Raw genomic sequence first — 26,996 nt, forward strand, 5'->3', positions numbered from 1 at the left:
GCTCAGGCAGCCAGCATGATTTTGAAAAAGTTGGTTGTATCAAAGCATACAAAGGCTTGATACGCTGGGCATATTCCGGAACATAAGTTCTGCCGAAATTCAAGAAGCCCAGTAAAGATTGTAATTTCTTCAGTGTCGTAGGAGCGCGCAACTGTGCGCATTTCTCCAGGAAGTGGGGAGCCAATCCTCAACCTTCATTGTTCAGCTCATAGCCGAGGAACAACACTGTGTGTTCTGCAATGTGCGATTTTGCAAAATTAAACTTGTAACCCATATCAGCAAAGTTACAAATTATTGAATTCACCCGACACAGATGCATCCAAATTTCGTCGTCTGTGAGATAAATGTCATCCACATAAGAACATGCATCTGGATCTATACTCTCCAATATAGTGACTATTCTTGAGGTGAAGACTCCAGGACTATTTTTGTAGCCCATTGGAAGTCGCCGGAAGCGTTTTTGCACACCAGCGGACGTAAAACTTGTCCATTGGGAGCTGAAGCTATCCAGTCTGTGTGCATAAAAACCGTTAGATATGTCAAGCGTTGTCTTGAAACGCTTACGCACTAGACTATCCACTAGCGCAGAGCCGTGAGTATTCTGTACTGCACAGTTACGGCAATGCGAGTTCAAATGACGGTAATCCAATACCAAACGATATGATCCGTCAGGTTTGGTCACAGTGAAAAGGGGATTATTCATCGGTGACACACACGTTTCAATAACTCCCTGATATTCCAATTGGTCAAGGATTTCTGCTACGGCAGCTTTAGCTTCACGCCGTATGGGATATTGAGGCTGAGGCTGAGGCTCAAACCGCAAAGGAATTTCGTGGGAAGGAGACAATTTATCCCAACCACATTGGTTGCGGTACAGAGCCGGTGCAAGAGCCCGAGCCCACTCTTCTGCAAAATGTTGCGCATGCTCAGTCGAGACAGTGTGCGCGAAACTGGGAAGGATTACCTCCTCCCCTCGCGGCGCTGCGAGCACAAAAGGTGGGGGCCAGTCAGCCTCAGAAAGCAAAATGTCGTACGTAGACGAAAGGTTCTCCCAAAATACCCCTCTGACAGTATGCTGTATGTCACCTTCAATTAACAGGACAATTTCAAAAAGTCTTTCAGGGGGAGCCAGTCTTGTATCGGCTGTTTCAATTACAACGAACACTTCAGTCGCTGTCACCCTCAGTAGTGGACGCAGCGCCTCTCTGACTATGGTTATCTCCGCCGCGCTGTCCAGCAAGGTCAGAGCCCACGTCAGATTCCGAAGCCGCGTTCTCACTATCTGTGGCATATCGATGCGCTGTTAAGGCTGCGACTTTCTTTTTCGCAAACTGCGGTCTTTTAGGCGTAGAATCCTCCTGCTTCACTGCGCCGTCAGCTTGGCGGGACTGACCACGTCCCTGTTGGCCTCCACGTCCACGTCCACCCCCTCCTCCACCGGTCTTCGGGGCCGATGTTTCCTGAAAGGAACGAGGAGAGCGTTGATCAGAACCCTGAAATCGATCAGGTGATTTAATCATCGCGCGATCGCGCAAATCATAAACTTTCTCTGTCGGCGCAGGAGTCTGAAGTGCAGGAAAAGAATCCTGAGTCTGCTTATATTGCTTCCCCTGTGTCTTTTTAGTAGGCCAATTCTGTTTTTTGGACTTGGGTTGGACATCTGCAACTGCAGATTGTCCCTGAGGTTGTTTTTTCTCCTTTACTGTAAAATATTTCAGACCTCTACTTGTGCGGCCAATCGTCTTATAAGCGGCCACAACAATCTTTGCCAACTGACGGGGTTTATCGGCATTGGGCAGAGCAGCCAAAGCGTTCGACACCTGAAAGTTCACAGCATCTCCTTTAACATTGGAGAGAATGAGATCACATACAATCTCAAAAGAACCACACAGGCGCATACCCAATTCAACCGCTGCCTCAGGACCGTGATCATTCTGAACACGTCTAATGATGTCAGGCAGGGCAGTCATAGAAGGGGTGCCGAAGCACCTTGTATAAACTGCCGCAAATGTTTTTCCCCAGCTTTCACAGTCAACAAGCTCAGGAGTTAAATCCTTCGGTAAAGTAATCGTCAACATTCTATGCTTATCAGCAGGAGTAGAATTCGGAAAAACCGCCTCCAGTTGATCAAACTTCTCAGCAAGCCAGAATGGGAAGTCATCGTTGTCAACTGGACGAGCACCAAAAACCGAATTAACCATCACTGGATTGAGACGCATTCCGCCTCGATCCACGGGAACGGCCGCACCCCTCTGGGGACCACCAGGCAGGTGGCGACCGATGTATTGCACTAATGCACGAATCACGGAAATGGAAACAACATGCAGCCTACGAATTTCCTGCAGGGTACAAGCGCCGTGATTCGGGTGCGGGGTAAAGCCACCCAACGCAGGCCAATTTGTACCTGGAATTGAGAGTGGACCTAACCTCGCAGCGGACAAAGAGTGGGGGAGGGCGCCATCAAACCAAACGCGATGCTGCCAATGATCAATAGGTATTTCCAATGCCCTGTACGGTGTATACTCAGCCGGGACAGCCGAGGCGGTGTAGGAGTGGAACAAACCAGAATTAGCGTCCACTGCCGGAAACGTAACCCAAGAGTAAAACAACTCGTAAAGGAACGCCGGATCTGCACATACCACGAAAATCACAGCCATCCCATCCACCGGGACCTGGTACGTCTGAAGATGGTTGCGTACCGCTACGCGACTATGCTGCGCAATGGCCACCGCCGCCATGACAACACTGGAAACAAGAAAACACAAAGAATACTTTGTAGCACAACTGGGTAGTAATTCAAAGAAACCGTTTAAGAAAGAATCAAGCTTGAATAACACCTATTTAAAAAAATAGGTAGGTTTCACCGACACCCCGCTTTCCGGAAACGGAGGTGAAGGGGTTAAGGTATGAACGATAAACTACTCGAGTGTCATGATATAAGACCACCGAATCCGTTGGGCGCCATGTCGCAGGGTTTCTGTTCTCACACAGAACTGTGCACAGAGGAGTGGAACCTCGGCAAATTAGGGTGTCCCAAAACTCACCTTAGCAACCAACTCACCCCTTACCGAGCTAGCTACAGTGTCTCATTGGACATATCAAACTCCCAATGTTTAGACAAACCAGAACATGAACTTACAGTACCTCAGGGTACGTGGGACTCATGAACACTCTTTCGTTATATTATCATTACAAACCAGAACATGGAGTAAAGAAGACACATGTGCATTTGAAATGTTTATTTACTAATGCCGTCTTCTCAGGCGCAGTATCTTAGATAATACAAGTATACTTATTATCAGTAGCAAAATTATCAGCATAGTTACTAAGACATAAAAAGCGAATGGTGACAGCATGTTAACATACTGTAATGAATAAGAGTTAACAACACTTTTATCTCACCCTCCCTAACACATATATTATATTATTAGCTAAGAAGGTCTCTTTGGGTTGTTTCAGGGCGGGCCCATACCTTAGTGTCCTAGCATGAAGGAATCACATCAGCATACACCAGCTCTCTCTGCATGTGCACCGCATCAAGTGTGTTCTATGTGCCTCGTGCAAAGCTATATCAATCCCGCCTGAAGCCAGAGTTGGCAAAGGCTGCACTTGTGTTATGACTATGAAGGCGTGGAGATCAGACCTCATAACAATTCCATATAGTGTTGTTCCTGAAACTTCAGCACTCTTCGTGCAGACATAGTTTATTAAGCAAAGCTGATATCAGAGCAATAACATATTATTCTCACATACACCACGGCAAACTACTAGGTTGAAAGCTAAGTCAACAATTAAGTGTCGTGTGCAGAAGTTGCAAGAAAGAAAAATGGCGTTTAAACCTCAAATGTACCTATGCTAACTTAACACGATATAAGGATATACAGGAGCTATATGACAGGGAAACATATCCCCTCATTTGAAAGCATTAAACTGGCTACCTTATGAAGCCAGAATCCAAATGAAGTTAGCTCCTAGATATCTAGCCAAGAAAATTAAGATATCGGGCGGTGACAGACCAGCTCGGAACGCCATCGATCTACTACTGCGACCAGCCAGATTCCAAAAGAAAAAGACTTACGACAGAGCTTTTTCTGGAGCTGCCCCTAGAATCTGGAATTCTCTTCCTCCATGCATTAGGAAGATTCGCAATATTGCATCATTTAAGCGGGAAGTGAAGAGTCTCATGATGAGCAAATACCTTGCATAGATACGCCGCCCTGTTCTAATGTTGCTCTCAGAAGGAGAAGCTCCAACCTGAACAATATGGAGGCTAATTGTTGACACAAGACGGGCGATATATAGAGACGCAGAGATACTCTTGCCTAATGCACTGAAGGACAAAGTGTTAATATATCTTTTTCGCACAGCCTAAACCTTACCCTCTCCTTCCTCACTCTGGACTGGGTATATGGCATAGGAGATAAATTTAGCCTTACCCCACATCTTAATTTGAATTGCATGATTTGCCAAACGCGTACCATCGCCTACCTCACCTTGACGGGGAATATGGACATATGATATAAGCTTAGCATTACCCCACATATTAATGTGAATTGCACATGTGTTTGTTTGCTTATATTGTCACTTAATCATATTCATTTTATAATATATCTCATATCTGTTTTGATTTCTTGTAATGTCAACACTGTAACTGTGTTGGTTAACTATTCTGATGTAAAGCGCTCTGATACCCACCGGTCTTGTTCGCGCTATACAAAACTTTACAATAAATAAATAAAATAAATAAACTACATAATCAGTAAAAATATATCCGGTCTTAAACTCGTCATAACGAACCCATTCTGTGAGTTTAAAACAGTTTTGAGATAGGGCTACATATTAAAAGTAGTTAATATAAGTTGATTCTTTAAAACAGTAGGTTTTGGAAGTTCAACTATCAATTTAAGATTTTCCAAATGTGTTGAAGCATCCCTTTTCAATGCTTTTACGCTAATAGTAACTAATAGGTCCAGTATCTCAAAATAATCAGGGTGCACATATGTGAAGTTGATTTTAGGCAGTCTGCTATTATTGCTCAGTTGAGGTCTGCGTATTCTAAGGTCCAGATGTTATGCCACAGCAAAATTGGTTGTAACTTAATTACATTTGTAAGAAAAGGGGCAACAAGTTTGGAGTGTGATATGTATACAAATGTACTTTTGGGGGTTGCTAGAAGATATCTAAAAAATTCATTTTCTATTAATTGCACCTCTGCACATTTCTTGTGTCCCCATATACCGGCCCCATAAAGTGCTATGCTGAGGCATTTTGCTTTGTATATCTTCACCATCATGTCTGGCAGGTTAGTGCCCAGTCGTCTTGCGATGCCTCTGAGGGCCCAAAAGGCTTTGCAATAAAATAATCTTCTTATCGTAAATGGCCTTCTTCCACAAACCGTCCTAGTCAAATAGGACTCCAAGGTTAGAGAAAGTATTGGTGAAGCCAATCTTTGTTCTGTTCATTGCTTTATTTCTGCATTTCTTACTATTCTTCCCGCACCTCATAATAAATGTTTTCGATTCGTTAACTTGGAGACCCAGTTCCTTCATGTACTTGAGAAAGTTGGTAATCAATGACTGTAAGGAAAGTGGGGTGCGAGCCATAAGAACTGAGTCATCGACGTAGAGGAGGGCCGGGACAGGGCACTTACCTATTTGCGGAAGGTCTTTAAAATTAAAGGTTGCCACAAGCTCCTACCCCAAACTGTTTATATATACTGCAGTCAACAACACTGAACTATACAGCACTCTACTCAACTGAACTCCACCTTATACCACTACACTCTACAATACTCTGCTATACTCTATGCCACTCTATGACACTCTACCCGATGACACTCAACACTATCACACTCCAGTCGAAAACACTTCAATGTACAGCACTCAACTCCACTCTTTAATACACCACTACACTGTACAACATGCTGCTCCACTCTACGATACTCCACTCTCTGGTACAACACACCACTCCACACCACTGTACGCTATGTCACTCCAACCTACTCCACTCCATTGTAATTCACTCTACAAAACTCCACTCTATAACACAACTCTATGACACTCTCCATCACTGTACTGTACCAAACTCTACTTTATGACACTCCAATCTATTACACTCCACAATGCGATTTGAAACACAGTTTTATTAAAAAATAAAAACCAAAGCAAAGGTTATGGTTACTTTATAGTTAAAAATTCCTTATGCATTCTCTCTTTGCAAACCTAACTTAAAATACACATACATAAAAAATTGCAAAGTTATAATTATAACTTCAATTTATAATGTACGCACCACCTTCAAAGAAATATAAATCATGCACCTCCGAACAGAGTCCCGTCACTTCTCTGGTCAGACTACACTAACTATAACTCATGTACTGTTTATACCCTGGCCTACTACATCACTTATATCATGTGGAATCATAGCATTCATAACAACACTTATAACGTCTCAAATGAGATTATTTGTCACAACACAGTGCATGGTAGAGAAGTGAGTTAAAGTTAGTTTTGCTTGGTTAGCGAGATGAAAAAGTGAGAAAGGAGGTCCAGTACTTAAAATAATATGAAGGCGGTGGATAAATTGTAAATAACATTTCTATGAATTACTTTTGAATTTTGAAAGTTTGTGTAGTTTAACATTGGTTTGTATAGGGAAATTAAGTTTTCCAGCCAACGTAAGACCTATTGGCTTCACCAATGCTTATTATAGAACATTTACAAGTGATATGTTAACCCCTTCTACTATGTACACATCACACCAGAAGAAAAAGAAAGGCCTTAAATTCTGTACAAAAGATCTCTGTTATAAAGTCTATATATGTGGCATGTCTGGTAAATTAGGACTGTCCGCTCCTGCATCAGAGAGACAATATACTTTAACCAGTGCCATGGTATTGCAACACACAGTTGGCTATAAGTGTAAGGGTATCTAAATGTATCATTTAGAATTAAATGACTGATTTCACAATGATCATTAACTTGGTAGCTCTCTGTATCAAAAGTAAAATGTAGTTGACATAGAATATTGAATAAATGGTATTTTTTAAGTCTTTGTTTCATAATAGGATACAAAATGCTTCTCAAAACTCACGAGGTACAATATATATGCTCACTGTAGCCTTCATGACTGTGTAAAGCCTAGAATAATTTTAATCTTTGGGTCGGTCCTTGAGGGAGAAAGCACCCTCATTAAGCAGGGAAGGACCCTTTAGTGCTCGCAGGGAACAACCCAGTTTTGTTGGACCAGCAGCTAGCATGAATACTTCTATATCTAAACTACTTCACAATAGGGAATTTAGTTGATTTTGTCACATGACTAGGTCCAACAGCCAGTGGCCTAAAGACAAATGTGACTAGATTTTGCTGCTGTTACTGGGTTGGAAAGATAAGAATACATTTATTTAGGAGCACGCTTATGCCTGTTACCATATTTTGATTGGTGCCATTCCACCTAAAGAACTACTAGAAACAGACTTAGGGGCCGATTCACAGAACTAACTTACGACAACATCCTAAATTTACTACTTTTGGTATTCACAGAAGGCATTTAGGGCTAGATGTAGGTAGCTAAATACCGGTCGGTAACGGCCGCAAATCGGTAATTTTCCCATTACCGACCGGTATTTATCTCTTTCTGATGTAGGAGGCAGCTTTTAAGGAATCGGTAATTTACTGATTCCTTATTTTAAGGAATCGGTAAAATACCGAATCCTTAAAAGCTATGTAGGTGGCACTCAAGTGAGTGCATATTTGCCTCCAGGATTTGTTATAGTTGGTGGTATATACTGAATACCTTTAAATAAGCAATAATTTGCTTTTTTCAAAGTGCCATGTGGCACACATACATGCCCTTAGGGCATGTATGTGTGCCACATGTGCACACATGCACGATTCAAGGGTGCAACAGGGTGTCAATGTGACACCCTGCCACCCTTGAATATGCTCCCGCTATTACAGATTTGGTAAATACCCAATCGGTAATAGTGAATGGCTTCCCATTCATTCCTATGGGCCTACAGGCCCATAGGAATGAATGGGAAGCTATTTCCGATTCGGTAATAAGAAACATTACCAAATCGGTACATTTTGCCAATTTGTTACCTACATCACATTTACCGATTCCTAAATACTGAATCGGTAAAATTCAGTATTTAGGAATCGGTAAAATGTGATTACTTACATCTAGCCCTTAGTAGTCTTAAATTGGGATTTTGTCTTAAATTAGGATTTTGTCTTAGATTAGGATGTTGTCCTAAGTTAGGATTTTGTCTTAAATTAGGATTTTGTCCTAAGTTAGGATTTTTACCTAAATTAGGATTTTGGCCTCAATTAGGATTGTGTCTTAAATTAGGATTTTGTCTTAAATTAGGATTTTGTCCTAAATTAGGATTTTGTCTTAAGTTAGGATTTTGTCTTAAATTAAATTTAGGACAAACTTAAGTTAAATTTAAGTTTAACTTAAGACAAAATTGTAATTTAAGACAAAATCCTAACCTAGGACAAAATCCTAATTTAGGACAAAATCGTAATTTAAGATAAAATACTAACTAAAGACAACATTCTAATTTAGGAGAAAATCCTAACTTAAGAAAAAATACAAACTTAAGACAAAATCATAACTTAAGACTACTAAATGCCTTCTGTGAATACCAAAAGTAGTAAGTTTAGGATTTTCTCGTAAATTAGTTCTGTGAATCGGACCCTTAGAGTTTAGCTATATATTATCTTGCTAGGAACCACTAAGCTTTGTTGCAATTCTTGAGTGGGAAAAGTCTTACTGCTTCCTCAAAGAGTAAAACGCTTGTTTACCTGCAGCAGAAGCCTTGTTGGACTGAAACCCGTTGACCAGAATTGCATGATAAAGCTGCTTGATTCACTCTTGCGCATCTGCATATTTGGCTGGGTCGAATCTGAGTGGCATTACAGACAAGAAAACGATCGGGTGGAATCTGCTTACGGAGGAGGAACATGGCGGCCGCCAGCTAAACGGCCGTGGTCGCGTCTCACCTTGGGCGCTAAGAATGGTGGTCTGAGGTCTGGGGATGAGGTTATCTTTCCCCAAAAGCGGCTAATTTCCCTGCAGAGATTTTTCTTCTTTCTGCTCGTCGTTCCGTGTCTGTTGGTGCGGAGAGCAGGCGATGCAGGAAACTCTTGGCGGATCTGGCCCCGGCGAGTCGTTGGCTTCACCTTGGGAGCTCAGCGATTGGAGGTGGGAGGAGACGCCGGGACGCCGCCTTTTTCTGGTTCTGAGTTGCTGGGGGAAGAGGCAGCACTGGCTGTGCTGTGCTGGCTGAATCAGCGCCAGGGTCAAGCTTGCTGGGAATGAGCAAGGAGCTGCAGGGCAATAGAAGGAAGAGGTAGGCAACATTGGAGGTCGGTGAGTCTGTACCAGGTCTGACATACTCGCCGGTAGGTGTTTCAGCTGGTGCTTATTCCTTGGATAAAGACTCTAGCGGAGTGGACCTCTCTGTATTTGGGTGCAGGAGGGTAGGTGATTCCTCCTACTGCATGGAGGTGGGGGAGGGAGGTTTTGAAGAGGCAAAAGGGGCAGAAGGGGTAAAAGGGAGTTTCCCCCCCCCTAAACTTGGTTGTTACACCCTCAGGGCTAGGGTTGCCCATTCACTACAGATTTCTGACATCATTCAGCCTATTGTGACCCCTAAAAAATCTCCCCCATTCTTGAGACCAATATAAAGGCTAAACAGAAGAAGCGTGGGGTTACGACTGGAGAAGCAGGGTTAAAGGTGAGTGAGGCCTCAAAGAGTAGAGGGAGAGATAGGGCGAAGAAAATAATTATCTCAAAAGTAAAAATAACCCCCTCCCTAAAAACATACCATAGAGTTATGTCCTCCACAGCAGGTATGAGCGAGGCAGCTAAGATAAGTATGCAAGAGGAGTTGGAGGGGGTCCCATAAACCTAGGTCTAAACTTAAGTCTAAGATATCAGAAAGCAACGTAGGGCCGCCCCCTCTCTTGACTCCGTTTCAGCAATGTAAACAGAGGGGACCTAAGCAACCTACTGCAACTCCGTCTCTGACCTCACCCGACCCTCATTCGGCAATGGCGTTGTCCAATAGATTTAATGTCCTTGAAATTTAAGACCCTCAAGTTCTTCTCGACTCCCATGACTCTCAAGACAGTGTAAAGGAATCATCAATCCCTGGGGGAATACCTATAGCCTCTGAAAATAGGGACTCTGAGACTGAGAATCTCGGGGACATCGGACTAGTATCTCGCTCTTTATCTGACATCTTAATTGCCATGAAAGAGGAAATGTTAAGTGGATTAAAGGTGTCGGAGATGAACCAGGCAGAGCTGGCCAATAGGTTCTCGGTCTCTGAGGCAAACCAGGCAGCAATTAAATCATCATGCGAGGTGTTGGCTTAGAAACTGGAGGAGGTGGCGGCGAGAACCGACCAAATAGAGGCAGAAATCCTGGTAATTAAGAAAGATATAAGCTCTGCCGCAAGGGATGTGGCAACATTGACATCACAGAATAAGGAGATAAGAGAAGACCTAGAAAGGCTGGAGAATCATTCCCTTAAAAACAATCTGAGACTTTTAAATATTCCAGAGAATCTTGAGGGGACGGATCTTAAAGGATTCATTATCTCCCTGCTACAGGGGACGGTTCTTAAAAATTCACCAGATATAAATCTGGTACAGGAGATTCATAGGGTTCATCGAGATCCCTTTAGGAAGAAGACCCAGGAAGATCTTGATTAATTTTCTTGCCTATTCCGTTAAGAAGCAAATATTGTCTGCAGGCCTAAAGGAGGGCTCAGTCTCCTTTTCACTCACAGGGCAAGAAACAATCTCCTTCCAGATAAGATCTGATATATCCCACACAACTGCAACTAGGCAATGGGAGCTGGGGAGTAGACTAGAGGAGTTAAACAGTCTAGGAGTCAAGGCACAGTTGAGGTTTCCAGCTCAGTTACGAGCATTGTTTAATAACCAGATGCATCAATTTCGTGCAACTGAAGAGGTAGATGAATTCATGGTATAAATTAGAGGAGGGAAGTAAATTATGAGAAAAAGCTAATATGGGGGAGTAACAGCATAAGCAGTCCCTGGCCATAGACTCTTAGATCGTCCATTCTTTTCATTCTTTTCTTAAATGTTTTAGTATTTCGCCCAAGGTGGGTGCGACCAAATAGGCTTTGTCTATTGCAAGGGAGGGTTCCTTATGGGAGTATGGGGACACAGGAGGGGGGAGGGCTGGAATGGGTGCACAGGGTGGGGAGCAAAGGGAAAAAAATACAAATAACAAAACCTCGTCTCACTTGAAGTATTTATCAATCTGACTGATTGGTCTGGGTCAGGGATTTGTAGTCAGATGGCAGGTGTAGTTGTAAAACAAATAAAGACGAGTTTTATCTCTTGGAATGTGAACGGGTTGAGATGCCAAAGGAGGCAAAGATTGATAATAAAATACCTGGAGCTCTCTGAGGCACAGGTCTGCCTCCTACAAGAAACGCACATAACTGCCGGGGAATCCAAAAAACTGTTCTCTGATACGCCGTGGGTTAAAAGTTATTGCTCTTCCGATCAAACAATAAATAGGCGTGGAGTTGCAATTTTGATAAAACAGGGGTTAACGTGTTCTATAAAATCAATACAGACAGATCAAACCGGGAGGTGGATCGTCGCGCATTTGGATCTTAGAGGCACTGACCTATTATGTGCTTCTTTTTATGGTCCAAACGTGGATGACTCATCCTATATTTATAAACTTCAGTCTAAGTTAATTCTGGAAAAAACTCCAATGATTGTGGGGGGTTCAATGTCCTTCTAGATCCCCTTAAGGACAGGTCAAATCAAGGGTATTATATAGGGGCACCGCGTATTCGGCGTGCAATGAAGAATTTAATGCACGACCTGGAGTTGGTAGATGCTTGGAGGGGTAAGATGGGAGATTTAGCTGGGTTTACGTTTCATAGTAAAAAATATCATCATTCATCAAGGATTGAATATGTGTTAGTGAGCAGGGATCTCCTGGATACAACTTTTGCGGTCTCCATTCTCTCAAGCCATCTTTCGGTTCATGCCCCAATTTTGTTTTCATACAAAAAAACAACAAATGTGACCCAAACTAGATGGACACTTAACAGGGGAAAGTTGGCCAACCCAGATATTATTCAGGGCATTAAAATATCTCCCTTAGAGTTTTGTTATCTAAACATCGGTTCTACGACCATTGGAGTTGTCTAGGACGCCTTTAAGGACAACCTGAGGGGTCGGCTCCACGGCCTTATATGCTCTAAAAATCGAGTTGAAGGTCGGGATTTAAAATTAAGAGAGGACAAAATTAAGCAGCTAGAAGCAGAATGCCTCTCGTTAGCAGGAGGACCACCTGAAAGGTCAGGTAAATTACAGGAGGATCTTGAGCAAGCTAGACAAGATTTTAGAGGGAAGTTAGATGAGAAGTGTAAGACTCAATGGCTTAATAAGAATATGGAGAACTATGAATATGGGGAGAAGGCAGGTGCACTGATGGCATGGAAGGCCAGAACTGACTGCTCTAAAAACAACTTAAGCGAGTTAGTGATAAACAACAATGGGGATAAATCTACTTGTATGAAGGATATACAGGAATGCCTACTCACAATATTCGCAGATCTTTATAAAGAGAACTTAAACCCCTCAAAACAACAAAGTACGGGCAAGGCTGAGCACTAAATTACTGTCTTCCCTAACGCAGGCCGGTAAAGGTCTCCTGGACTCCCCAATCTCGTTGGAGGAGATAAAAACTCAAATTAAGATATCTAAAAATAATAAAGCATCTGGTATGGATGCTCTGCCAAACAAAGTCTACAAACTTCTGTCGGAGGAGTTAACTCCAGCCTTTGGGACTTTATTTCAGTCCATCTATAGCCTTAACAGGTCAAATCCCTAGCTCTTGGAGGGAAGAAACTATTGTCTTAATACCTAAACCCAGAAAAGACCCTTTGAGAGCAGATTCTTATCGTCCGATCTCCCTGCTGAATGCCGACTATAAGATCTTTATGGGCATTTTAGCAGAGAGATTGGCTAAACTGGTCTCCGGATTGGTTAATACCGACCAAAAGGGCTTTTTAAATGGACGCTATATCCAGGAACAGACGCAGTTGCTTATAGGCAATATAGACCTGGCCATAGTAAGATCAGTACCCTTGGCGGTAATCGCTTTAGACGCCGCCAAGGCATTCAACAGGGTGTGTTGGACCTACCTCTGGGAGGTATTGGAAGTAATGGGCTTTTGCCCCGTATTTATTCAAACTATGAGTCAATGCTACCAGGGAGCATCAGCAAAAATTCTGATTAATGGATCGCTCACTTCCAGCTTTGAAATTCATTGGGGAACTAGGCAAGGGTGTCCTATTTCCCCTCTGTTATTTGACCTGTACATCGAGCCGTTGGCCCAGGCGATAAGGTTAGATGAATTAATTCCTCCCTTTAAATCTCAGCAGTATCTATCTAATATAGCCTTATATGCTAACAATATAATTCTTTACACCAGCAATCCAGAATTAACAATGTCACGGGTTGAGACCCTCTTGGAGGAGTTTGGCTTGATTTATGGTTATCTAGCCAACTCCTCCAAGACGGAGGTGATGTTCTGGAATATTGATCAGTGGAGGGGACCGACCAGTACAGAGTTTAAATACTTGGGCATTAGCATACTCAAAGATCTTGAGAAAATCCCCCTTATTAACTTGAAAAAAGTCACTAAGGCAATAGGCCGTCTTTTGGTAAGGTAGAGAAATCTCCCCATAGCTATTTATGGGAAGGTAAATCTAGTAACAATGATTATCCTCCCCAAGTTTACGTATTTGTTTAATGCTGCCCACCTGACTTTTCCCCAACAGGTTATTTCCAAAGTTCAAAGTAAGATTGGGAGCTTTGTATGGGGGGATAAGGGAGTGAGGCTGTTGTGGAAGAAACTGAGGCGCAGGCTAGTCCAAGGTAGGTTAACCCTCCCAGACATCAGCTGGTATGTGGTTGCTTTCCAATTTAAAGCTACCCGGATGCTTTTGTCTAAACCAGCGGTAACAACGTGGGGATTGTTGCTTAGTGAATTGGCAATGAATGAAGGTAGGGGTAGCGCAGAGGGGTTGCTTTACAAGTTTGGGTCACCTAAGTTTTTTAAAAGAGTGCGTTTGAAGGTTCTTAGGAATGCATTAGAAATTTGGTTCAAAGTAAGGACTAGGTGTGGTATTGGTTACTATTCTGACCATGCCCCAATATGGGACTCCCCGGAGACCCCACTCTGTCTTCAGGATGGTTTGGCCGGCCCCATTAAGCGAGCAGGAGTCTCAATGTGGTCGGACTTGGGGGACGCACATGGTATTAACTCGTGGGAAATATTGAGAGCCAGGATAGGCCCTTTTATATCAAAATGTAAGTTTTTACAACTAAAATCATGGTTTGAGGCTGACACTGGGGGTATCAGGGGAGATTGGCATGCAGAGGTTTTGTTTATGTCTGCTCAGCAGTTGAAGAAAGAAGTTTCTATTTGGTATAGGAAGCTTGTTGAAGCAGATGATCTAGTACCCCAACACAGGCATCGGTTTGGAACTAATCCCTGTTTGAATCTGATATAGGAGATCTCTTAGAACCATCCTTAAAACTTCTCTATAAGTACCCCAAATCAGCTAGCTTAAAGAAACAACACTTTTTTGTGGCCAATCGCATTTGTTATACCCCAGCTAAAATAGCGAAACTTGCCCCAAACCCAGAGACGAAATGTACCAGATGTATGAATCCTAAAGCCAAGGATATACATATCTTCTATGAGTGTTCTGAACAGGGATCGTTCTGGAAGGGGATTGGTGAGTTCCTGCGTAAAATGTTTGAAGTCAACATTGTGATAAACGGATCCATAGTCTTCTTTGCCAATGATGGACTCATAGAGGATTACTGTTATGTCTGGTTCTGCTGGCAAGTAGAGAGATATGTATTAAATGGAAAGATCCCACTCCCCCAAAAACTGAGGACTGGCTTAAATCCGCATTTGCAATGGCTCGGCTTGATCTCATTGGTTCCAGCAACAGCTTAATTAGTCTCTGGCAACCCCTTATCAGTATGGGCCGAGACTTGAGACTGTTTTGACATCTATGCGAAAAGGTACTCGGTCCTATGAATACACTTTAACCCCAATAAAGGGATTGGTCGGGCGACCTAAGCAAGTGCAGGAAGCCGGAGGTCGCCCAGGTTGATAACAACGGATGTATAAGTTCTGCAATATGCGTATAGGTGAGATGAGGAAAAAAAAAAGAAAACGATCGGGTGGACTGCTACAGCTGGGCAGTTAGCAATGATTTGACTACTTGCAACATGCCTCCTATCAACTTGTGGATAATGCAGTAGCCTAAGCAGCCAAGGATATGCCCAGACATGGGTCCCATGCTCACTGTACCACTGGAACCAAATTGCACCTGACTGAAGAGGCCCAAATAGGCGGAAACCACACTTGGGTTGCTTGTGCTGAGGTTCAGAGAGGACCCGACTTGGATATTCAGGATGGATTGCCCATATTGGAGCAGGACTATGGCTGATTTGCATATGGCAAGTTCCAATATGAGGTGGCATGGAGGGCAATTAAATGATGGGTTGGAATGCTACCCCAAACGGTTCCCTGGGATTAGGCTATTTGTAAGCCTTCCTTCCAACATTGTGTGAGTTTTATCACCAAATTTAGCCAGCTTTTCCTTTGTTGGAGACCCAATGTACTGAATGTTCTGGGTAGGAGAATAGCTTTAAGGCACATAAGGACATGGGCAATAAGGTTGAATACTACTGTAAGCATGCTCCTGTGTTTTGATGTATACAGGAGGTAAGAAATTGGATCGTGTGACACTGAATTGGCTAATCATTTGTTGTCCAGCCTGAAATCTCTGGGCTTTTCTATACCTTTACTATCATCATCTGTGCACCTCAGTACCACAAACACTAGGGATACTTTTTGAAATGCTCTTCCCACCCGTGCTGAAGGGCCATGATAGACATTTGTACGTTTGCCTTACAACCAAAGAGAAGTGGTTTTTGGGTAATAAGGCAGTTTACTTCCCTGGCAGAAATATAACAAAATAGTCACACCTCAGTATCACGTTCAGTTTATGGGGGAATTTCAACTGCTTGCTTCACAAAATCCCAGCTGTTTAAATTGGTGTTGGGATTTAATAAACCAATGAAGGAAAGAGGAGAAAAGATGATACCCAGGTCAGAAAATAAGAAAGCCAAAAATCAGAAATGCTATTAGCTATTCCAGGAAACTGCAAAAGAATTGGGCAGCTAATTTAGTGGTTCAATAATTTAAAATTTCAAATTATTTCAGATTATGAAACATTGGATAAGAGATCAGTATGTCAGTCTAAGTCTAAGTAAGGAGGAGATAAATAAGAGATGGGTAATTATCTGCATGCTGTACTGTGTTACAGATAGCCAAACATGTGAGACATTTTCAAGGAGACTGGCAGATATTGAAAACCCATTTAGTGTTGAACACAGAGCAAATCGTAGAGAATTATGATTCAGAGGGGAGGGTGCTGAAAACCTATGATGAAAAGCAGTTTTGGAGACTGATATCAAATTCACTACAAAATAGAATCATGGCTAAAGGAAAGGGTAGAGTTAGAGCATCTCAGCAAGTAAAGTATGTCACCAAGTTATTTGTTTTTCCATGGGCAACTTGTTGGATGGTTTGACTGCAGCGCTTAGAATCTGTTAAAAGGAATAAGAAATATGTGGTCTTCAATAAGGCCCAAGAGTTTAAAAGATACCTTTATTGGTGGAGGTCTGTTCTAAAGATATTATAAAGAGCAAAATGTAACAGAGAGAGTACCAGATTCTTGAATGGATTCATATTCATTAAAAACACTATTCTAGATTAAGTTAATCAATTTATTGGCTTCATGCTCTCATTACCCATATGAGACTATGTTTGAACAACATTTATTAGATAAATTGATTAACTGGGTAACAAAAAAGAACATTCTACAGATTTCACACCAGTGTTCAACAACTGATAGAGCGATAGTGGTCGCTATATAACTCACTATTATGGCTGAAAGTGTGCAAGCGAGCCTCCCTACATGTGGACTTATCCAACACCTTTGGTATGTATATTATATTCTCTGTAATGAAGAATCCTAGAACACTTCCTTTAACACCTCCCGGCCCTGCAGCTCCCGGGACATTGCAAGAACCATCAGATCATGCTGTTGAGAGCTGGCCAATTGATTAGATCCTGAAGGTCTCATAACCATTACCAAACATTGTTAGAGACAACAGTGAAGCCAGTTCCAAATTCAATAAATGGCCAGTACCATCTCCACAATGAAGTTTAAGCATGTTGACAAAGGCCACAGATCAGCCCAAGGCATGCAAATTTAGACTGTACTTACCAATACAACTGCTAGACCATCCTCGAGCAGAACCAGCTTCAACCTCGGGCACACATTTGACCCTCACCATCCGGGGAGAACATTTGCATTATCAAGTGCTTAATTGCACTCCAAATGCAGAGATAGACTCGTTATGTGTTTTCAAAGTGGTAGTTATTATCTGTGAAGAACAACATGCTGACAGGACACACCTCAGTATGTATTATAATCGTTGTAGTTCTCAGGAACAAATAGGATGTGATACCTATGCTAATTTCCCTGAATACAATTCAAAGGCATAAATTACAACAAAACCCACAATTCCCAGAGCAAAATTAATAAAATTTTCTGAAAATCTTGCAGATTGGTTTCAATACAATACAATATGCTTACTACCCTTTTCCCCTAATCTGAACCTCTCCAAAATAATCTTCCCTCAGAGATACACATCCCTGACCAATGCTTGAAGGTTATAAAACTCAAGAGAACTACGAACCATTGTAAAAAGGAAAAATATTGTATGATCATGATCGAAAATCATTGGATGATGAAGACCAAAGGGCCACCAGCAGCTGTACCTCTGTCCTGCCAAAATCCATAAACGAATACATCTTCATTGAATTTCTATTCAGTTAATCAAATCTAAAAATCCTCTCAAATCATGTCTTCCTTCCTCTAATAATTTCTTTGAGCTAGGGATACTATGCCGTTAAAATTTCGTATTCGCAAAGTGATGATGTTACATTTGCTGCATCAGAGTCAACTGCCTTATATTACCCAGAGCACCCCTAATTCACCCAGGTCAAACAACACATTTAAAAAAGAGAAGCCATACAGGAGATCTTGAATAACCATCAGGCCATTCCCAAATGTGGATGTATACTACACCTAAGATGGCCACAAGATTCTTCCACCCTTTTGCAGTCTCCCAGTGACCTGTTCATCCATCACAGACCATATTCATGGTGCCCGTCAGCATCTGCTGAACTGCAGAGAGAAAACAAGCAAAGGAGTGTGTGCCTTGCTCTAGTAGTGGTGAATTCAAACAGTATTAATATTCAACTTTCTTGTAAAATCAAATTTATCATAAGTCTCAGAAAAAACAATACCAGACTGAATGTGGCTGCTCTCCAAAACAGCAATACATACACCAAATACAGTTCATTGTAAAAATCTGCCTTAAATAATCACAATGATAAACAAGCGTTTGCAATGCAATAGGTCTCGCATTTACGTGAGTTTAAGCTATTGGCAATGACAAAGTCTTTTATTTATTTTTTAAAAACAAAAAATAAATAAAAGGCATTGTCATTTACAATGTCAATAGCTCGAACTTGCATAATTGCGAGACCTATTGCATTGTAAATGCTCCTTGGTGGTGATGCACATGGATGGTGGTAACAAGATGGTAGTTTTCCTCAGTGGGCAGACAGGGGGTGATCTCCTGTCGGGGTGACTTGAGGGAGTGAGAGGACTTGAGGGACTTCGTGGCACTGCTCCGTTGTCTGCAGGCAGGTGCACTGCGAGATGTGATGCTATCGATACCAAGCAGCCGGTGACAGGTGAGAGGACGGCGAACTGCGAAGCGTGGAGCTGGGACGCAGACTGCGCTGCTAGCGACTTACAGTAGATCCTCCCGCGGAGCTGCCTCCAGTGACGTCTTTGCAAACCGGTGGCTGGCTTGTGTGGATGAGTACCTTCATCAGTGCTGATGCGAGTCCTTGGTCCTGTCACTCTTTTCTGTTCCATCATGCGCGCCTGTGTTGGTGGTCTGCCCTGTGGCGTCATGCCACTGTTCTTTCCTCCTTTGCAGAATGGCATTGTGTCACACTCTTCTCCTTCTTCCGACCAGGTTTTCCTTGGATGTGGGTCCTGCCACCTGTCTCATGTTTGCTCCACATGGACATTTCACTGCTCGCGTTGCTCTTGTGATGGTCTTCCTTTTCTGTTGTGGACCTGTTGCAGGCCTGTCCTGTTGGTAGGACTTGTGTGTACATCTTGGGGACTTCCAGTGGCACCATCCCCCCCTCTGGGATTTCCCGGTGTCGCTCTTCTCGACGCTCGAAGAGCTTCGTGCTTGAGCGGGCTTGGCGGCTGCTTCTTCCTGTCTTCCGGTGCGCTCGTCTGGACTGTTCACTCTGCGTGACAAGCTCCTTTATTGCTGTGCACTGTGACGTCCGGTCACGTTTTGCTATGCTTTTGGAGCATCTGTTGCTGTGGCGGCCTACCACGTGAGGTGTGCGACTCCTCGCTGACGTCTTGGGTCCCTGCTGACTCCGTCTTGAGGCAGTGTGAGGGAGGACACTCTGTTTCCTTTGGCCCACTGCGGGGCGTTGCTGAGGCAGTGGAGATGTAGGTGATCTCCTTTCAGCAGTGTTTCTTTTGTGGAGAGAGATCTCTCTCCCGGGCGCCTGCCTGTGTCATCAGGTTTCTGGGTGCATGCATCGCGCACCTCGGACATCACACTTGTGATCCTTCTTCCGGGTGCCCTCTTTTGGCACTTGGGATGCCCTTTCTGTAGCTTGTGGTGATGTCCATTCACCACAGAGGGTGGGTGATGCAACGTCTTTGCTTGCGGTGGCATCAGACAGTCATTGGGGGTTGCACACTCTGTGCACTTCTTTTACGCATTTCAAAGTGGGGCTTTGTGTCTTGTCTCCATGATGCTTCTCTGAGCTGAGGTGGCCTTGTTAATGGTGCTGCCATTTCTCTGAGCTCTCTGCGGCCGCTTGATATCACAGCCCGGCCTGGATAATGATGGGCTGGTTCTGCAGGCCTGCCATGCTCTTCAGACTCCCAGCACACATGCGGAGACCTACTTAGTGTTTATTATGCTGGTGTTGCACCGTCGCTCACCAGCATGGGCTGCCGCAAGCTTCAATTAAAAGTGCTAGCCCACTTGGGGTTGTTTCGGCCGGCTACTATCGCCGGGTGCTGTTTTGCACAGTTGACTGCTGGGTGACACAGCAGGTACTTCACTGGGTTTCAACAGTCCTCCCAGATGCTGAGGACCTCGTGGTTGCAAGATTAGCCGTGTTCACCATTCACTCTGGTGGAGGCTCGCAAAGGTGAGGCAGGCGGTGATTGCAGACGTGCTAACTGTTGGACCTGGCCCTTTTGGCAGGTTCACCCCGAAACTTTTTGCTTTTTCCTAGCCTGTTTCTGGAACCTGGTGTTGGTGATTTTAGGCCTGTGCGCACTTTTTCACTGTGGTACAGTGTAAAGTGCGTGTGCTCTCTGTGTATGTGTGGTGAGTGACCTGCCCTCCCATAGGAATGAATGGGGAATATGTATGCCCATGGTAGTTCCTGATGTGTGGGGAGTGCAGAGTCGAGTTTGGTATGTACGAACTCGTGAAATTGAATGCTGCGTAACGGTATATGCGGCATGATTGTGTCTATTGGAGAAGTGCCACTTTTAGAAGTTGGCATATTTGTGTAATTTGTGCCTGGCGTGTGATTGGCTGGTGAGCCTGGCCCAGGAGTGCCTGGGCCTGCTTGTGGATTGACTGTCTGGTTTGAGGGTGGCAGGGGCTGGGGGGCCCCAGGAGGTTGTCTGAGTCAGCCCGTGGATGAAAGGCTGCATCTGCTGCCAGGGAAGTGGGAGGAGATGGCACCTAGGAGTGAATAGGGCTGTGCCTGCCTGCCACAATGCTGGCTCCACCTCCTGCTGGGCGACTGTCGCCTATGCCCCTCACCCTGAAAGAAGTTCCCTATAACCAGTTCTAGCTGGTTCTCACACTGCCTGCACCCTGCTTGACAAAGGAATTTACAGTATAAAAAGGGGCTGTGTCCCCTTACAATTTGTTCTTGTTTCTGACTTGAATCTGCCAGGGGCGTGCTGCTGCTTCGGCCTAGGGGAATACCTGGGCCCTGCCCAGCCCCTGGATGCCTGGAGGACTTCTGGGGGACCCCTTTGCCTTGTCTGGGCTGATAGGGGGACTTTGATTTGCCCTGGATACCTGATGGACATATCTTGGACTCTGGAGACCTTTTGCTGGGTCCCCTTTGCTTCCCTTTGCTGCTGGACCTTGCTTGTAGCACTGGGCGAGTGCTTTATTTGAGAAAGAGACCTTCTTTTGCCTGCTAGCGCTGGGGAGCACTTGATTTGTCTTTCATAGCGCTTGGGAGCGCTTTTTGCCTTATTGGTGCGTTTCCCTGCCCCGCATTTTGCGTGAGGAATTGCAGGTGCAACCCTGCTCTATGCCCGCAATCGCTATTTTTTTATGCACGGGTGCCCACCCCGTTTATGGGTGCCTTTGCGAATGCCACCTCGCTGCTACGGTTATTTTTACAACCAAGCGTGCCCACCCCTCGTTCTGCCCCTCTGTATCACCGCCGCAGCTCGGGTTGCTGTGTAAATCATTGCCATGGCCCGCCTGACTGTGGGCGGGGCCAGCGGGACGGAAGCAGGAGGCAGGAAGATGGCGGCAGTAGCAGGGCTCCCATGTGAGGAGAGAGCCCTGCCGGTGCAGTGAAGCCCCGGGGCCCAGGAGGGGGCCCGGGGGAAGAGGCAGCGTAACGATGTCCCAGCGAGGCTCCTGTGAGGGAAGAGGAGCCCCGCCTGCTGCCACGGTGAAGCCGCGTGTGCTGGTGGCTGGGGCGAGAAGGAGGCCACGGATCCGGTGAGTGGGGCCCGGGGCTGTGTAAAGGAGAGGGGGGCGTCGGGGCACATTGCCGGTGCCCGCCCCTCCCCTCCAGTGAGAGGGCCTTTGTGGTTAAGGCCATAGGGCCTCCCTTTGAATTTGGGCTCCATCGGCAGCATTCCTCCAGAGCCGGAGAGGCTCAGTCGGGCCGCATGTGCTCTCAATTTAGCCACGAGGGCCCTGGGGGCAAGTCTTTGCTTTCGAGCCCCCGAGCGGGGCTACTACGTTGCAGGGCACCATTACCCTTTGAAAGCCCCGAGGGGGCCGGGCATATTTCTGGAGCGTCCCTGGAAGGTAGCGGGCTGCTTCCCCTTTAACCCCCGCAGCGTCAGGGGCATTTTGTTTACTTCGAGTCCTGAGAGGCTCTAGGTGCCCCAATATTACTTCGAGTCGCCAGGAGGGGGACTCCAACGGTGGGGGCCATTTTGTGTTTGGTGCCACGAGAAGCTCTGGGGGCATTCTTTGTTGTAGAGCCCGAGAGGCTCCCTGCCCACTTTGTTGTTTTGCGAGCCCAGAGAGGGCTCTTAGGGGGCAAAGTTAGTGTCAGAGCCTGTGTGGCTCCAACGTTCGGCGCAGTGAGGTATAAGAGCCTGTGTGGCTCCAACGATTGAGCGCAGTTCTGTTCTAGGGTCAGTGAGGACCCTGTCGCAGTTTCTGATGTCCCAGATGCCCAGCCATTAGTGGGCAGCTGCACTGTTTAGGTCTTAGGATGTTCCCAGGTGCCCAGCAAGTAGTGGGCACCTGCAACATTTAGGTTTTGCGCCAGTGGCGCACCCCTGACTGGCGCTGCATTGGCAGCGCGCCCTGACATTCTGGACACAGGGCTCTTTAGTCCCTTTTTATTAGATGGGGGCTGGTATGTGATTTTATTTAGGCTCAATGTGAGTATCTATGTGATGGTAATTGCCTAATGTGAGTTTTGCGCAATGGGATATGGTGCTAGGAAATGTAATGCATTTAATATGATTACGCACCTTGGTCTTACACCTCTGAATGTTTTTGTGCATCATGTGTTTTTGCGCTATTGAGTTATGTTCTGGCACCTCTGAATGTTTTTATGCATCATGTGTCTCCCTTGATTTTACACCTCTGAATGTTTTTATGCATCATGTGTCTCCCTTGATCTTACACCTCTGAATGTTTTTATGCATCATGTGTTTTCTTTCCTTACACCGCTGAATGTGTTTTTATACATCATGTGTTTACCTTTTTCCCTACACCTCTGAATGTTTGATGCATCATGTGTAATGTGTTCTTGATGATACCCCTAAATGTATTTTATTCTTAGGTGGTTGTTCTTTTCAGTACAGGTGGTCCTAGTGAGGTCCTGGTCCCCTGCGTGACATTCTCCTAAGGTGGTTAGGGTTGCGTAGGTGGTACTTACCTGTTACCAGTAGTTACTGGTTGAGTGTTATTCTTGCTAATTTGTGCTACAGTGATTTTATATCCTTTTGTTCTAATTTCTTGACAGTATTTCTATTTCTACTAAGTGCTGATTATGACAGTGGCCCATGTGGCCCTGCCTTGTACATAATCCCTTGTGAATATTGCCCGTGCCAGTTGGCACAATGTACATGTGTGATTTCTATCTGATGTGTTTTGACAATACAAAAGTTATTTTCATATAACCTTGTGTGGAGTCCCTTTTGTGGTGTGCCTAGTATGTTGTTGCTGTTGTGTGCTGGGGCAAATGCTTTACACATTGCCTCCGAGTTTAGCCTTACTGCTCGTGCCAAGCTACCAAGGGGGTGAGCAGGGGTTATCTTGGCGTGTGAATCCCTTGCCCTGACTAGAATGGTGGTTTCTGCCTGGCTTTGGCGTCAGCCTTAGCCTACCAGAAATAGCCAGTTCTAACACTAACCATGCCTGGATGCGGAAGTGCTAGATCTGACTCTAGATCTGACTGGCTTATTTTTTTTCCTCTTGAGCCTATGGGGGCACGTAGTGTCCAGATCTCCTTGTGCTTTGAGTGTTTTGCTGGCTGGCCCACTTTGAGCTTGTTGGGGTTCCCTGATGGATGCATCAGTCCCTTGCGTGATTTGAGGTTCTGTAATTCTCGAGTCTGACTCCATTTTGTTCTGTGCCACCATTTTGTGTTGCTCTCACGTAGGCCTGTAAAGGTAACCTGGCGAACGAAGTGGCCTGGCCTTCTTAGTTCATGTATACATTAACTAGGTTTCTCTTTGACTCTGAAATGAACTGTAAGAAACTGACCTCTTCACCTGAAACTGACCTCGCAAAGCCAATTTCCCTGATCGATCTTTATCTGAGATTGCCAATCAATGTTCAGGACATCGTTAACTTTTTAGTTTCCTTGCACGTGCTTATCTTGTTCAGTATCTGTTACTGTTTCTTTTTTGATGTTTCTTCATTACATGGGTTATGCTTTCAATTATAGGTTTGTCCGGCTTGTGGAGATTGAATTTGGGACATTCCTAATAATTGACTTTTGGGTTGGGATACTGTAAATTGAGTTTTTGCTATGTGATACTTTGTTTGAAAATGTATCTTATTGGCTAGAATTTTGTGCAGTGGGTGTACATTTATAATGTGAATATTGGGTATAAAAGGAGACGTCTCGCAGTCTCCTGAGAATTTACACCGTGATGTATTTCTAGGATCACTGTTACTTTGCTGCAGCTAATAAACTTGGTCTCTGACGCCATCCAGAAGTATTCCGTGTCTTTGAATACCAAGACAGGTGAACTCGAAGATCTTAGGCGTGTCCCTGACGCTGCTGGGTTAAACCCCGGTTCTTCAACTGGTGCCCAACGTGGGGCGACTTCAGCGGTACTGGTCCAAGCCCGAAGATTGTGAGGAGCCCCGTGAGGAAATTCTGGAGGATGGCCACCACTTCATTGACCCCTGCATGTCGACGTGGACCGAAGGATTTTTCTGCGAGGCTTCCCCTTTCCGAAGGCTGCGAAGGACTGCTGCCCTGACAGTCGCCCTGTCTTGGACCCTCTTGTGATGATTTGTAAGGCGAGACGTTAGACGGTCTTCTGGTGGCGTGACAGACATTCTGGTTAAGTATAAGTGCGTCGCTCCCACGACTTTGTTTTGTTTCTTGGTTTTGATTCGGCCATTGCAATAGTCGAAGCCGAGGGGTTCGTATATTTACGAGTGTATCATTTTTGATAACCTCTTGAAGTTTGAAGCAAGACTAGCGAGCTCAAGATGCCTGGTTTTGGCAAAATTAGGAAATGGTTTTGTTGTAGTTGTAATAAGGATTCCCGATTAGAGGACTCGTGTCCGATACCTCCGGTTGGAACTCCAACCTATGAGCTCTATTCAAAGCATGGTGTGGGTCCCATTACCTTTAATGAAGTATGGGTGCGTTATACAAGGAAAGATGGTGTTTTACGATGGCCCTCACATGGTAGTTTTGAATCAGATGTTTTAGATAACCTAAAAGTGGCGCTATTTAGGAAGAAAGCCCGGCCGGCGATGTTTGACTCTTTCCGTCTTTGGCGTAAGGAAGCCAAACAGCGAGGAATTAAGCAAGCTAAGAGAGATAGGAAGGAAAGGAATATGTCGGTAATGCAAGCTGCTAGGCAGTTTAAGGAAGATGAAGAAGATCGTGCGATTGAAGTGTCAGATAGACAACATTGCATGGCCATTGACAAATGTTACCCGGCTTTGCCACCTCCCCTTTCAAATGTGACTGAAGACCCTGAAAAGGATCCTTTGATGTCACATTTACTGAGATTACCACCTCCTTATGTGCAGGGTGCTACTGCACCTCCGTTACCTCCAGTTGTTGCACCCCTTGTTGTCGTTCAACCCCCTGTTGTTGTTCCACCACCTGTTGCTTCACAGGTGGTTCTTCCTTCCGCGGCGCAGCCCCCTCCAGGGCCGCCAGCTTTGTCACCAGCCTTGCCTCAAACTCCTTTGCCTTACACTCCTTTATCTTCGACTTCTCTTATTTCTCTCCCTACGTCTCTCTTGCCTCAAAACACTTTGTCTCCTGTCCTCATTTCAACTTCTTCTCCTTCTGCTCGGCAACGAATGACTGAGACTGTCACTAGTCTTTTGTCTCCTCTCTTTGGGTCACTAAATATGACCCCTGTTTCTGAACGTAAGCAGAGACGTAGTCAGCTTCCTGGTCCCGAAGAGCGGGCAGTGTTAGATCTCTTTGCTCGTAGATGGGTTTCGAATGTCTCTAAGCACGGTCCACAAGTGGTTATGGATATCTTCCTACAGTGGGAGGCACCAAAACAAAGGTATGTTTTTGATGTCATGTGTACCTTCCTTCGTCAGGAGTGGGAAGATAATGAGTTGGGTTCAATTCCATTGGAATTGATTAATGTTCAGTCTAAATTTGCTAAAGGAGCGATAGTGGGTTCCGATGTTGAGGAAGCGGTAGAGACACTACTCACTTTTAGGTCTAGACTTCCACCTCAGTTATTGTTCGAACCTGACCCTTCTGTTAGGAGAAAAGTGAAGCAGTATCCTATGAGAGAGGTCCCTCCTGTATGGAGAGAGGCAGTTTTGGCTGATGCCGCTCATGGTTTTGTGGCTGCACCGGCTCATTTTCAGCGAGTGTGGGTGCATGTCCCTTGAAAGAGAGCTGAGGTCCTGGCTATTAAGCAGACCTTGCCTGACCCCCGTAAAAATCCTGCTGGTTATTACAAGGAGTTGTCTCAGACAGTTGATGCATGTGTTATGAATTTAGCTGACATAGATATGTTGATGGGTAATGTAGTTCCTCAACCCTTGTGGGCGAAGATCTGTCATGAGGATCACGCGCCAGAGTTAGGAGATACATGGGTTAATATTACTGCTGCAGATGGTCGGCAGGTAGGAGGTGCCCAACCTGAACCCTTAGTTGCAGAACTACCTGGTAGGATTATTAATTTAATGAAAACTATGATGCCTCCTTTTCGGGTGAATTGGGACAAGTTAGCAGCATGCAAACAAAAGAAATATGAGAGTGTGTCTGATTTCTTCACTAGGTTCGAGGAAACATTCATTGATCATAGT

Source organism: Lissotriton helveticus, chromosome 2_1, assembly GCF_964261635.1.
Source record: "Lissotriton helveticus chromosome 2_1, aLisHel1.1, whole genome shotgun sequence".
NCBI lineage: Eukaryota > Metazoa > Chordata > Amphibia > Caudata > Salamandridae > Lissotriton > Lissotriton helveticus.